At 37.1% G+C, this 14,293-nt stretch overlaps 1 long non-coding RNA gene across 5 annotated transcripts in view; it reads left to right on the top strand.

The window, feature by feature from the left end:
• LOC139944631 (uncharacterized) overlaps positions 1 to 14,293 on the top strand; it is a 63,388-nt gene that overhangs the window by 16,671 nt on the left and 32,424 nt on the right. For 4 of the 5 annotated variants that reach the window (XR_011786999.1, XR_011786996.1, XR_011786997.1 and 1 more), the window contains exons 3-4: positions 10,762 to 10,890; positions 14,033 to 14,160. This is a non-coding gene — a long non-coding RNA (uncharacterized lncRNA). The remainder of the gene's footprint in view (positions 1 to 10,761; positions 10,891 to 14,032; positions 14,161 to 14,293) is intronic. The other variant, XR_011786998.1, reaches the window with a different exon arrangement.

Raw genomic sequence — 14,293 nt, 5'->3', positions numbered from 1 at the left:
ATTTTACTGACCACCTTTATTTTCAGAGTTGTGCATTCAACATAAAATGTTAAATATCTTGCCGAGTATGTAGGTGACTTACATACATGTAACCATGTCCCTGAAAAATCAAAGTTTGGGTTATTGTTTCAAAGTGGACTGTGAATTTAAAATGGCCTTGTTGGTTATCACAGGTTCCTCAATGCAACAAACAATTTGTTTTGTGTCGAAAAAGTGTATAAAACAAAACAAAAAACCTTCTTGATCACCCATCTCCTCGACTTTACCTGGGTACATTTCACTGCATGTTACACAACACACCACTGACCATGCATTGTTACCCTTCCATCACTACCCTGGTTTGTAAGGCAGCATTTTGTAGTTATCATGTTTCTTCTTTCTGAAGGAAAATGGTGGCAAGAGGACATCAGCTTTTTGCTTTTGTTTGCTCTTTTGGGAGATTTTTCTGTGCTCTTCTTGAATTCCTTGTGTTTTAACATCATTCTGCTTTTTCAGCCTAGGCAATGGTACAACATGTACATATGTCCACAATTTGTGGAGTAAATTAGTTCCATTACTTCACTTTTCTACTCAAAATTCTCAGAAATGTTGCTTTTCTTTATTTTGTTTCATATGTTAATGATGAAACTAGATTGGAGTGGCACATGTACAACACGTTATAGTTTTCAGCATGGAAATATGCATTGTGGGTAGGGCATGAGTGGCATCTGCAGGGCCCCAGATCTCTTAATTCATGTAATATTGTCCTCTAGTAAGTCAAAACCAAGATATCCAGCTTTGCTGACCTCTTAGCGTCCTCCTCTTGAAAAAAGATTTGGTTAGTTGCATTACATTGCATGGTTAGTCGCATTACCGGTTAGTCGCATTACACTTTTTGATGACTCTTATTAAAATACACCAACTAGAGTGTTGATTTCTTTACTCATTTCAGACTTGGTAATAAGGGTAGAAGCATATTTTCAATTGCCATGAAGATAGTCAGTGGATTTTTCGTGCAATTGAAATAACTTCATCTCTCGGTTAGTCGCATTACGCCCTGTTGAAGCTCCCACAAGTACACTCACATATTGCTTAAATGAGAAACACAAATTAAAATTCATTCTGGATTTTAAATAGTTGTACCTGCTGCTAATCACAACTATTAAAGTTTTGCTGGAAGAACCTTTGTGGGGGACAATATTTAACTTTGAAGAAATCACCTTAATGTGCTCACTTTTTAGGGTCTGTTCACAGCTTGTGCAAACATGAGCTGAATTTGTACAAAATGGTACAGAGTGTGTAAAAAAAGTTAATGTCTGTTTCCTTTCATATGTTAGCTATAACTTTTCATGGAAAGAAAGTTGTTACACAATTTTTATTTTTTGGTGTCATGTCCATGTTTGCTTGGAATCGCCCAGCCCATGTTAGCCCAAAATGCAAGGGTAACCCCCTTATGACTTCTTCAAATTTCAGCCCATGTTAGACCAAAATGCAAGGCTTACCCCTTGAAATTTCATCAGATTTTAGCCCATTTAAGACAAAAATATACGAGGCTTACCCTTTGTGGCTTCATCAAATTTCATCAAATTTGAGACTAAATTACAAGGCGATTTTATCAAACTTAAAGGAACACTTTGCCTTGGATTGGTTGTGTTGATCTTTCAAAAGTGTTTGTAACAGTTTGTTATAAAATGCATGGTTAGAAAGATGATTTCAATTCACTTTATTATCCATGATGGGAAATTCATTAAACGTAGAGTACAATGATCCACACAAGTTTGCCTCAAAATTGCATGGTTTTCCTTTTACTTGGCGAACTAAAACCACGCAATTTTGAGTGATACCTGTGTGGATCATTATATTCTACTTTTAAAATATCTTTCTAATCATATGCATTTTCAAACAAACGGTTAAAAACGCTTTTCAAATACCAATACCAGCATGTTCCTTTAAGCTGATGTTAGACAAAAATGTAAGGCTCTCCTCTTGTTATTTCATCAATATTCCGCCCATTTCAGACAAAAATGCAAGGTTTACCCCCTTGTGATTTCATCAAATTTCAGCACATAGGCCTAACAGAATGCAAAGCTTTTAATACCCACTTGTGTTTATCTCAAATTTCAGCCCATGTTAGACAAAAATAAAGGCTTAATTCTTTGTGATTATCTCAAATTTCAGCCCATGTTAGACCAATATGAAGGCTTACATGTATGCTTTGTGATTTTTATCAAATTTCAACCCATGAGTTAATGTATTTAGAGAGACAAAATCTTTCTCTTGTATTTTAATCAAACTTCAGCCTATTTTAGACAAAAATGCAAGGCTTTCCCCTTGTGATTTTCTCACATTTCATTTCATTTTAAACAAAAATCCACTAGAGGCTTAGGCCTACCCTTTTCATTTCATTAAATTTCAGGCCATTTTAGACAAAAATGCAAGGCTTACACCATGTGAATTCTCCAAAATTCAGCCTAATTTAGCCGAAAATGCAAGGCTAATAATGCCTTGTGATTTTATCAAATTTTAGCCCATTTAAGACAAAACTGCAAGGCTCACCCCTTGTTATTTCGTCAAAGTTCATATTCAGACGAAAATGCAAGGCTAATTGTGATTTTATCAAATTGTTACCGAAAAAGGTCTGGCTTACCCCTTGAGATTTAATCAAATTTCAGCCCATTTTAGACAAAAAAAGAAGACTATTAATTAACCCTAGTGATTTAATCAAATTTCAGCCCATTAGAAAAACATGATGGTTGTTTATGCTCAACGCATCGGTAGCGATTGAGCAAGCATGCTTGCGCGCTCTCATTACTTATATCGTAGCACAGGTCATGAAGTGACACAAACTTGAATTTGTTTACAGAGGGTGAATTCTGTTTAAAAAATATGAACATCAAACTACTATGAAATAATTGACTAATCATGCCTTTAACGGAATCGAAAGTGGCCATTGTTTTAAAGTGTCCAGCTTCTACTTCGCCAACTGCCTGAAATGTTTGACCCCGTATTTTTTGTGCGCAACAGTTGCGGGCCGGGTGAGATCAATGTGCGATGCGGTATGCGTGAATGAGACTGCACTGTTTGTAATGACAAAAGTTTAAAGGCAGTGGACACTTTTCGTAATTACTCAAAATAATGATTAGCATAAAACTCTACTTGCTAATGAGTAATGGGGTGATGTTGATAGTATAAAACATTGTGTTCAAAGCAAGTGTTGGAAATACACGTCTCTCCGATTTCTCAAAGTTAACTGAAAAACGGCAACAGATTTTACCTCATTATCAGCTTAAAATCTCACTCATACATGTAGTTCGTTGATGAAGGAAGTTATCCAGTATGACGAATCAACAATGTAAACTCAGTTGGAACCGCAGATGGTCACAGATAAACAGATAAAAACAAGATACGGACACAAAATTCAGGCGGGCAGGCAGTGGCTGGACATAAATGCAAGGCTTACCCCTTGTGATTTTCTCAAATTTCAGCCTATTTTAGACAAAAATGCAAGGTATTGCCCCTTGTGATTTCATCAAATTTCAGCCCATTTAAGACAAAAATGTAAGGATTAAATGCTTTGTGATTTTATCAGATTTCATCCCATAAGACAAGAATACAAGGCAAAAAATTAAGGCTTTTGCTTTGTGATAATATAAATTAAATTTAAGCCCATTTAAAGGCAGTGGACACTATTGGTAATTACTCAAAATTTTATTAGCATAATACCTTTCTTGGTGACGAGTAATGGGGAGAGGTTGATGGTATAAAACATTGTGAAACGGCTCCCTCTGAAGTGCCATAGGTTTTTGAGAAAGAAGTAATTTTCCACGAATTTGATTTCAAGACCTCAGATTTAGAACTTGAGGTCTTGAAATCAACCATCTAAACGCACACAACTTCGTGTGACAAGGGTATTTTCTCAAATCTCAGCTCTTTTTAGACGAAAATGTAAGGCTTAATAATGCTTTTTGATTTTATCACATCTCAGCCCTTTTAAGACAATAGTACGTGGCGAAAATGTAAGGCTTATGCTTTGTGAGTTTTATCAAATTTCAGCCCAGTTCAGACAAAAATGCAAGGCTCACCCCTTTTGATTTTATCGGATTCCAGTCGATTTTAAACGAAAATGCAAAGCTTCAAATTCAAAGGGACGTACCCGATCAGATTTTCTAAAATTTCAGCCCTTTTTTAGAAAAAAATGCAAGGCTTTCCCCTTGTGACTTCAGACAAAAATGCAAGATTATCTTTTGTGATTTTATAGAATTTCAGCCCATTTTAGACAAGAGTCTCTGCCTGTAAGAATGTACCAAATTAGGGGGGGGGTGTGATTCATGGGTTTGCAGATCTTCTTCCAAAAAATTAGAGTGATACACCATCATACCAAACGTATAAATCCAAAATTTTAGTTTGCTGACGCTTTCGGTTTTGGAGTTACCAGTTATCAAAGTTTGGGCCAAAAAGCCCTCACGAAACGAATAGTACATTCCCTGTAAACACAAAAACGTGCGCCAAGGTCATCCCAACAAAAGTAGAACATTTTTTGAAACCTCCAGTTGGGCTTATCACAAAAGTTTAAAAAAAAATTTGGGATCTCGTTGGCGCGTCATGTTACGCGCACCTGAACCTTTGATGAACAGTGCCCTCGTGCCATTTTCAACGCCTCATAACTCAACGCGCCTATAGGATCCCATAAATTGAACAAGTTCAAATGAAAGAGCTTGCATCCCTAAAACAAATTTAAGTGCAAAGTGCGTGGGATCTCGTTGGCGCAGAGAGATAATAGAGGTCAAAGTTCAAATTTTACCAATATATTGCCTTTTCGCACCTCCGTAACTTCGCGCGCCAACAACAAAAAAATTTTTTTATGGCAACTGGGTATTGGAACAGTTTTCATCTAATGACAAATGAAAAAAGAATCTTGGGATCTCTGCAACTTGCATGTGAAAAGATTTTTTGAAAATTTTCTAAAGTAATGTCATTCCACACATTTTGGCCTAAATTGGCACAACATTCACTTTTTTCATCACTGTAAGTATCTGTGCCAACAAGATCCCATCAATGTTTTCTTGTATTTGGTTAAGTTGAGTGTTCCTAAACAGATTTCAATTGAAAAATAATTGGGATCATGTTGGCCCACCAATATAACAAAGGTCAAAGGTCATGTGAAACTACACTAGTGCCTATTTCGGGCGATTTTGCGTCGTCTAGAAATCCACGCGCCAATATGATCCCATTAAGTTGTCTGCGTTTTATGATTATATAGATTCTCAGCAACACATAAAAAGCAAAAACCAAATGGGAATTGAGTGGCGCTAACAAATATTACAGATCAAAAGTTCACAATACATGCCTATACTTATGCATCGCTGTGGCAACCGAAAGTGAGAAATATCCCCCAATTTCAAAATGTTGGCAAACCATGAAGGGGATAGGTCTCCAAAATGAATTTTGGTCAAGAGATAGACTGGACTTGTTTTTACAAATGGTGTTAGTTTAATGTTGATTGGTAACTGTTGCCAAGGTCAAAGGTTACAAAGAATATGGGTGTTTTTTATATTTTCTGTCAAGAGCCAACTTCAGAGCCTTTTCAAGATTTTATTTAATGAACAAGGGCTCTATCCTTTATGTTGGGGAAAACCACTTATAATATCTAGGCACATGTGATTGTCCCAAATTAATTATAGAGCCCTTGTTCATTTGATAAAATGTTGACATGGATTTGAAGTTGGCTCTCCACAAAAAATATTGGTGTTTTGTAATACATTTTCTGTCAAGAACCAACTTCGAAGCCCTGTCAACATTTTATCAAATAAGAAAGGGCTCTATAATTAATTTGGGACAACCATATGTGCCTAGATATTATAAGTGGTTGTCCACAACTGAAATGATAGAGCCCTTGTTCTTTAAATAAAATCTTGAAAAGGCTCTGAAGTTGGCTCTTGACAGAAATATAAAAAACACCCATATTCTTTGTAACCTTTGACCTTGGCAACAGTTACCAACCAACATTAAACTAACACCATTTGTTAAAACAAGTCCAGTCTATATCTTACCCAAAATTCATTTTGGAGACCTATCCCCTTCATGGTTTGCCAACATTTTGAAATTGGGGGATATTTCTCACTTTCGGTTGCCACAGCAATGCATAAGTATAGGCATGTATTGTGAACTTTTGATCTGTAATAATTGTTAGCGCCACTCAAATCCCATTTGGTTTTTGCTTTTTATGTATTGCTGAGAATCTACATAATCATAAAACGCAGACAACTTAATGGGATCATATTGGCGCGTGGATTTCTAGACGACGCAAAATCGCCCAAAATAGGCACTAGTGTAGTTTCATATGACCTTTGACCTTTGTTATATTGGTGGGCCAACATGATCCCAATTATTTTTCAATTGAAATCTGTTTAGGAACACTCAACTTAACCAAATACAAGAAAACATTGATGGGATCTTGTTGGCATAGATACTTACAGTGATGAAAAAAGTGAATGTTGTGCCAATTTAGGCCAAAATGTGTGGAATGACAAAACTTTAGAAAATTTTCAAAAAATCTTTTCACATGCAAGTTGCAGAGATCCCAAGACTCTTTTTTCATTTGTCATTAGATGAAAACTGTTCCAATACCCAGTTGCCATAAAAACAATTTTTTGTTGTTGGCGCGCGACGTTACGGAGGTGCGAAAAGGCAATATATTGGTAAAGTTTGAACTTTGACCTCTATTATCTCTCTGCGCCAACGAGATCCCACGCACTTTGCACTTAAATTTGTTTCAGGGATGCAAGCTCTTTCATTTGAACTTGTTTAATTCATGGGATCTTATAGGCGCGCTGAGTTATGAGGCGTTGAAAATGGCACGAGGGCACTGTTCGTCAAAGGTTCAGGTGCGCGTAACATGATGCGCCAACGAGATCCCAATTTTTTTTTTTTACTTTTGTTACAAGCCCAACTGGAGGTTTCAAAAAATGTTTTACTTTTGTTGGGATGACCTTGGCGCACATTTTTGTGTTTACAGGGAATGTACTATTCGTTTCTCGAGGGCTTTTAGGCCGAAACTTTGATAACTGGTAACTCCAAAACCGAAAGCATCAGCAAACTAAAATTTTGGATTTATTCGATTGGTATGATGATGTATCACTCTAATTTTTTAGAAGAAGATCTGAGAACCCATGAATCACCACTTGGTACACTCTTACAGGCAGGGACTCACAAAAAGGCAAGGCTTATTTTGTTTTTTAACCCTTGTGATTTAATCAAATTTTAGCCTAATTTAGAGACAAATGTAAGGCTTATGCCTCGTGATTGTATCAATTAAATTTCAGCCCATTAAAGACAAAAATGCAAGGATAACCCCCTGTGATTTTCTCAAATGTCAGCCCATTTAAGAAAAAAATGCAAGGCCTTGTGATTTCAGCAAATTTAAGTTGATTTGAGACAAAAATGCAATGCTTATATTATGCCTTGTGATTTCATCAAATTTCCACACATTTTAGGAGGAAATGTAAGACTACTAATTTAAAACCCATGTGCAAGCTTGCCCATGTGATTTCATCAAATTTCAGCCCATTTTAGACAAAAATGCAAAGCTTACTTACCCCTTGTGTCCAAATAACAGCCCATGTTAGACCAAGATGTAAGGTATACACCTTAAACTTCCATCAGATTTTAGTCCAAAAAAAAAAAAAAAATGTAAGGCTTATGCTTTGTGATTTTATCAAATTTCAGCATACATGTACATTGCACAAAAATGCAAGCCTTACCCCTTGTGATTTCATCGAGTTTCAGCCCATTTTAGACGCATATTAGCCCATGTTGGACAAAAATGCAAGGCCTTGTGGTTTTTAACAAATTTCATTGCAAGGCTAACCCTTGTGATTTTTTCGAATTTCAGCCCATTTTGGACACATACCTCAACCCTTGCTTTGTGCAATCACACTCATGACAACAAAATTTATACAACAGCAGGTATGTTTTGGGGGCAACAAAACTATCACATCAAATTTACTGTATTACATCACTGACAAAGTTTAACATCACATGTAGTTCTTGGAGTTCTTGTCTAGTGGAGTTCTTGTCTAGTGGAGTTCTTGTCTAATGGAGTTCTTGTCTAGTGGAGTTCTTGTCTAATGGAGTTCTTGTCTCGTGGAGTTCTTGTCTAATGGAGTTCTTGTCTAGTGGAGTTCTTGTCTAATGGAGTTCTTGTCTAGTGGAGTTCTTGTCTAGTGGAGTTCTTGTCTAGTGGAGTTCTTGTCTAGTGGAGTTCTTGTCTAGTGGAGTTCTTGTCTAGTGGAGTTCTTGTCCCGTGGAGTTCTTGTCTCGTGGACTTCTTGTCTAGTGGAGTTCTTGTCTTGTGGACTTCTTGTCTAGTGGAGTTCTTGTCTAGTGGAGTTCTTGTCTAGTGGAGTTCTTGTCTAGTGGAGTTCTTGTCTAGTGAAGTTCTTGTCTAATGGAGTTCTTGTCTAGTGGAGTTCTTGTCTAATGGAGTTCTTGTCTAGTGGAGTTCTTGTCTAATGGAGTTCTTGTCTAGTGGAGTTCTTGTCTAATGGAGTTCTTGTCCCGTGGAGTTCTTGTCTCGTGGACTTCTTGTCTAGTGGAGTTCTTGTCTTGTGGACTTCTTGTCTAGTGGAGTTCTTGTCTAGTGGAGTTCTTGTCTAGTGGAGTTCTTGTCTAGTGGAGTTCTTGTCTAGTGGAGTTCTTGTCTAGTGGAGTTCTTGTCTACTGGACTTCTTGTCTACTGGACTTCTTGTCTACTGGACTTCTTGTCTAGTGTTTAGTGCTTATGAATCCAAAGTGATTGATTGATCAACAGTCAGCTCAAAATCATGAACTTATAAATTTTAAATAACAAATTCCTAATTCTTTATAAGTAAACAATTGTTAATGTTTTAAGGGTACAAAAAGTACCCGCAAGTGAAACTATTCAACTCCTTGACTTGAACAACTAAATCGGCACACCATTCTCTACCCTCTTTAGAATCCCGTTTACCCAGAACACATTACAATAAGTAAAAGGACGTCTCTCATACAAATCATGAGCGTTGAAAAACACGCTGCAGTATGTACACAGAAAAGAATAGCCAAAATGCACATAATATCCTATTTGTAAGAAACCAGAGCTCCCAAAAAAACTTTGTATTGAGCAAAGTACATATCTGCTTCACATAAATCTTTATTCCGTGTACTTGCACAGAGGTTGTTTTCCAAAATATTTTACACACGTAGCAGTCGAATTCAAAACGACGACTTTTGCACATCATTGCTTCGAAAGCTGTTTTTAACATTAAATACTTTAGCGGTGGCCGACACTCCTCCCACATCCCTTCTCCAATGGGTGGTCTATTTGCTATTCATCAACGTTGTTCATCAATTGTAACTGCACAGTTGACTGATATGGACCCTAATGAATATTCACACGAGGTTTCAATGAAATTTGCATACTTTTACTGTATGTACCCATGCAATATTCATAAACCGTTGTATGAAGGCGAAGTTGGGTGACTGCATTCTAATGACCATAGTTGCCATGCCGCTTGTAGGTTGCCATTGTGCTGCAAGAGGTCACGCCATCCACCACACACACACAACACGTACACGCGCGCGCTGCATGATCGCTATTAAATAATTCATGACTTTTTAAGCTGTTGTGTCTTGTAATTGGTTAATGTAAATGACATGATGACTTAGTGTAGCTCAGTAAAGTTTGTCACCGAGCCAGTGCGAACTTGTTGTAGTGATATGCTGTCTTAAAGTTTTTCAAAACTATTGTTTTTTAAACTCAAAATTTAACCTCAGTGGATTCTTGCCACCAAACGCTTGAAAGCTGACTTGTGCAGTGCTTGAATTGTCTCAAATCATGTCAGTCCTGTCAAAGTTGCTAACCTTCAACAATTCAACCATCACAATTCAACCATCAACGTACAATTTTTTCCTCGGCCAACGTTGTGATTCTAAACGTTCCAATGTTGTTTCCCAAAGCACATGTTTTTGAGTCCCCTTAACAACTTGCAAATCTAACGTTTTGACAGTCTCAGACCCCAGAGATTTTTGTGCCATCTCGGCTCTTGAAAGCGATTTTATGCAGTGAATAACTAATTCCCAAAACTTGTTTTCCAGCAGTCCAGCAAACCTTGCCAACATAATGATACTTTTACGTACAATTTAGTCCTGAGCCAATGTTGTAACATCATACACATGTTTTTTCAGTTCCTTAAAAACTTGTTGGTCTAATGCTTTTTGAGCTCTCAAACTAAACCCCATTGGATTCTGTGCCGTCTCATCGCTTGATAGCGACATTGTGCAGTACTTAATTGTTTTCAAAATTTATTTTACAGTCATGCAAAACTTGCCAATTTATTGCCAGCATTAGCCTATGTTACCTGAAGTTTAACAAAGCACATGTTTTTGATTCCCTCAAAAATTCAAATGTAATGTTTTTTTCTACTCTCAAACTGAAACCCAGTGGATTCTGTGCCGTCTCAACTCTCAAAAGTTTTGTTGTGCAGTGCTTAAATTTTCCCAGTCTCGCCAACCTTATGATATTTCCACATACACTTTAGTCATGGGCCAATGTTGTTAATGTCTACACCACAGTTGCACATGTTTTTCAGTTTTGAGGCTCATGTTGTCTAGTCCCTGAATATTTTGGGCCCTGACGATACTTGAACTGCAAATAGTTAACGAGCCAATGTTGTATTGTTTCTTACACTTTCCCTTTAACACTGTATAAGCATGATTACAATTGCTGAAATGTTTATGGCAATGTTTATTGTTCTTTCTTTGCAGGTTGTTCACTGGTTGAAGAGCAGTATCTATCACGGACAACAGCTTCCTACATGAGAAGATGTTTTATATTAAGCTCAACTTGGATTGTCATATTTGGGACAGCTTTGCATCACTCCTTCCTTTTCTAAGGTATGTTGAGACATGTGATTTCTTCTTAGTGTTGAAACCCTGTGCAATGATTTCAACTCTTAAACAGCTACCTGAGCGGAATGTTTTCAACGGAAATGGTATTTTAACTTGTTTATATTGCACTTGTTCACCATTTTAATGTAATTTTGATATGTGTACACTTCTGAATTTTTCGTAATTATCGATTAAAAGATCAGGCCCCAACCGAAAGGTTTTGAAAAACTAAAAACACTTCTGCCGTTGAGAGCGCGCGTCAAAGGACAATGCCGCTGACGTCATCTCTGGGAGCTTGCTTTGTTATGCCTCCACGCTGCAACAAAGCGGCTTTACAAATTGGAGCTCCCAGAGATGACGTTTTGAGAGTGATTACGTAACAGGGCTTTTCGCAAATCTCTCAGAAAAGCCCTGGATAAGGGCATTCAAAATGATTGTTTCTTTACACAATTGAAATCTTTTTATAGTCATATGTCTCGATTTCCCTATTCTTTGAAATTTTTTTTAGTGAATTTCAGCAAAGTTTACGACTTGACATATTCGTTCAAGCAGGTCTTTAAATTGCTCCAGATGGGGATCATCTCTTAAAGCCATTGGACCCTTTCGGTAAACAGTGTTGTCCAAGGCCCACACTTTGTGTACCACAACTTCTATATAAAATAACAAACCTGTGAAAATTTAGGCTCAATCGGTCATCGGAGTCGAGAGCTAACAACGGAATAACCCACCCTTGTTTCCGCGCGTTTCGCCAAGTCATGACATGTGTTTCAAATAAATCCGTAATTCTAGTTAACAAGAATTTATATTGTTTTGCTGCTTTCTCAAAAAGTAAAGCATTTCATGGAATAATATTTCAAGAGAAGTCTTTCACCATTGCCTTCTGTAAACCCTGTAAGTTATTTGTAAATCTGTGAACTTTTTTTTTTTTTTCTGAACCGAAAGGGTCCAATGGCTTTAAAGTTGCCAGAAGCGAATGTAGTACAGTCCTTTAAAGCTTGCCAACACTGTGCCGGTTGCCAAAGTTTCCCAAAGCGTATGTTTTTGAGTCCCTTTAACCAAACCCAAGTGGATTTTGTGCCATTTCAACTCTCTAATGTTGTGCAGTGCATACATTTTCCATAAAATTGTTCTCCAGTCCTGCAAAATTTGCCAACCTGAGCCAATGCTGTGACGTCTTCTAAGGTTTCCCAAAGCACTATGTTTTTTTAGTCGATTAAAAACTTGCAAGTTTAATGTTTTTGAACTCAGTGGATTCTGTGCCGGTTCAACTCCCTAAAGCTGTTGTGCAGTGCATAAATTTTCCCAAAACAGGTTTTCTAGTCCCGCAAAACTTGCCATCCTAATGATACTTCATCCACAATTAATTCCTGAGCAAATGCTGTGACGTCTTCTAAAGTTTCCTAAAGCACACTTTTTTAAAGGAACACATTGCCTTGGATCGGTCGAGTTGGTCTTTGAAAAGCGTTCAGTAACCATTTGTTATAAAATGCATATGAGTAGAAAGATGTTGTAAAAGTTGAATACAATGATCTACACAAATATGCCTCGAAATTGCTTGGTTTTCTTTTTGCCTCGTCGACTAACATGGTCGGCCATTTATGGGAGTCAAATTTTTGACTCCCATAAATGGCCGTGTTAGTTCCCGGCGTAAAATGAAAACTGCGCGATTTTGAGTGATACTTGTGTGGATCATTATATTCTACTTTTAAAACATCTTTCTAACCATGTGCATTTCATAACAAACAGTTTCAAACGCTTTTTATAGACCAACTCGTCCGATCCAAGGCAACGTGTTCCTTTAAGTCCTCTAAAAACTTTCAAATGTAGTGGTTTTTAACTCTAAAACTAAACCCTATTAAATGATGTGCCGTCTCAACTCTCTAAAGCTGATGTTGTTCAGTGAATAAATTTCCCAAAGCATGTTTTCTAGCCCTTCAAAAACTCACCAACCTATATCCAAAATACATTTCATTCCTGAGCCAATGTTGTGACTTCTGCTTAAAGGAACACATTGCCTTGGATCGGACGAGTTGGTATTTGAAAAGCGTTTGAAATTGTTTGTTATGAAATACTTTTAAAAGGTTAGAGAGATATTTTGAAAGTAGAATATAATGATCCACACAAGTAACACGGTTGGCAATTTTATTGAGTCAAAATTTTGACTTCACAAAATGGCAGACCGTGTTTCCTCGCGACGTATAAGAAAAACCATGCAATTTCGAGGCATGTTTGTGTGGACCAATATATTGTATTTTAAAATATCTATCTTACCATTTGTATTTCATAACTAATGGTTTCAAATGCTTTTCGACCAACTTGACCAATCCAAGGCAATGTGTTCCTTTAAGTTTCCAAAGAACATGTTTTTGAGTCCTTTAAAAACCTGCAGGTCTAATGTTATTTGAACTCTGAAACTAAACCCAAGAGGATTCTGTGCCGTCACAATGCTTGAAAGTGTTGCTGTGTAGTTCTTAAATTTCCCCAAACATGTCTTCAGTCCCGGAAAAAAAAAAAAAAAAATCAAACTTGATAATTCACTGTACAATTTAGTCATGCACCAATGTTGTGATGTCTGCTAAAGTTTCCCAAAACTTGTTTTCCTGTCCCTTTATAAATTTGCAAGTCTAATGTTTTTGAACTCTCAAACTAAAACCTTTGTGCATCACCAAGCTAATCCGCCGCCTATTACTTAAGCAGCATTCAGTTCAGAGTCCAGCATTCTCCAGAAGACGATCAGAGCATACTGATCGAAACGTCGAGTTAATCCAAGGGTTCTTTTCAGAACCACCCCAACTCATTTTGAGATAGTTATTACATGGTGTTACCGCAAACTCTTCTATATCTTATTTCCACCATGCAAAGTTTCAAATCCTACTTAAAACCCAATGGATTCAAAGCCGTCTCAACGCTCAAAGGCGTTGCTGTGCAGTGATTACATTTTTCAGTCCCACAAATGTTGCCAACCTTACTGTTTTTTAAACTCTAATCCTTGAGGCTCATAGTCTAGTCCCTGAATGTTTTGGGCTCTAATGATATTTGAACTCTTAAATTGTTAAGAAGCCAATGTTGTACTGTTTCTTAAATTTTCTCAAAGCATTATGACATTTGATGACATTTTTTCTGACAATGTTTATTATTTTGTTTGCAGGTTATTCACTGGTTGAGTAGCAGTATCTATCATGGACAAAAGCTTCCTTATGAGAAGATGTTTTTTATCAAGCTCAACTTGGATTGTCATATTTGGGACAGCTATGGATCACTTCTTCCTTTTCTAAGGTAGGTTGAACCTGTGAATTTTTCTTAAATTCTTAAACTGCTCCGGCAAGTGACATATCTTAAATTTTTCCCAAGCACATGTAGTGCAGTCTTTGAAAACTTGCCAACGTTGTGTCGGCTGCTAAAGTTTACC

This window comes from Asterias amurensis, chromosome 11 (assembly GCF_032118995.1).
Source record: "Asterias amurensis chromosome 11, ASM3211899v1".
Lineage (NCBI taxonomy): Eukaryota > Metazoa > Echinodermata > Asteroidea > Forcipulatida > Asteriidae > Asterias > Asterias amurensis.
The sequence above is the reverse complement of the archived record's forward strand: the minus strand, read 5'-3'. Positions and strand labels throughout refer to the sequence as shown.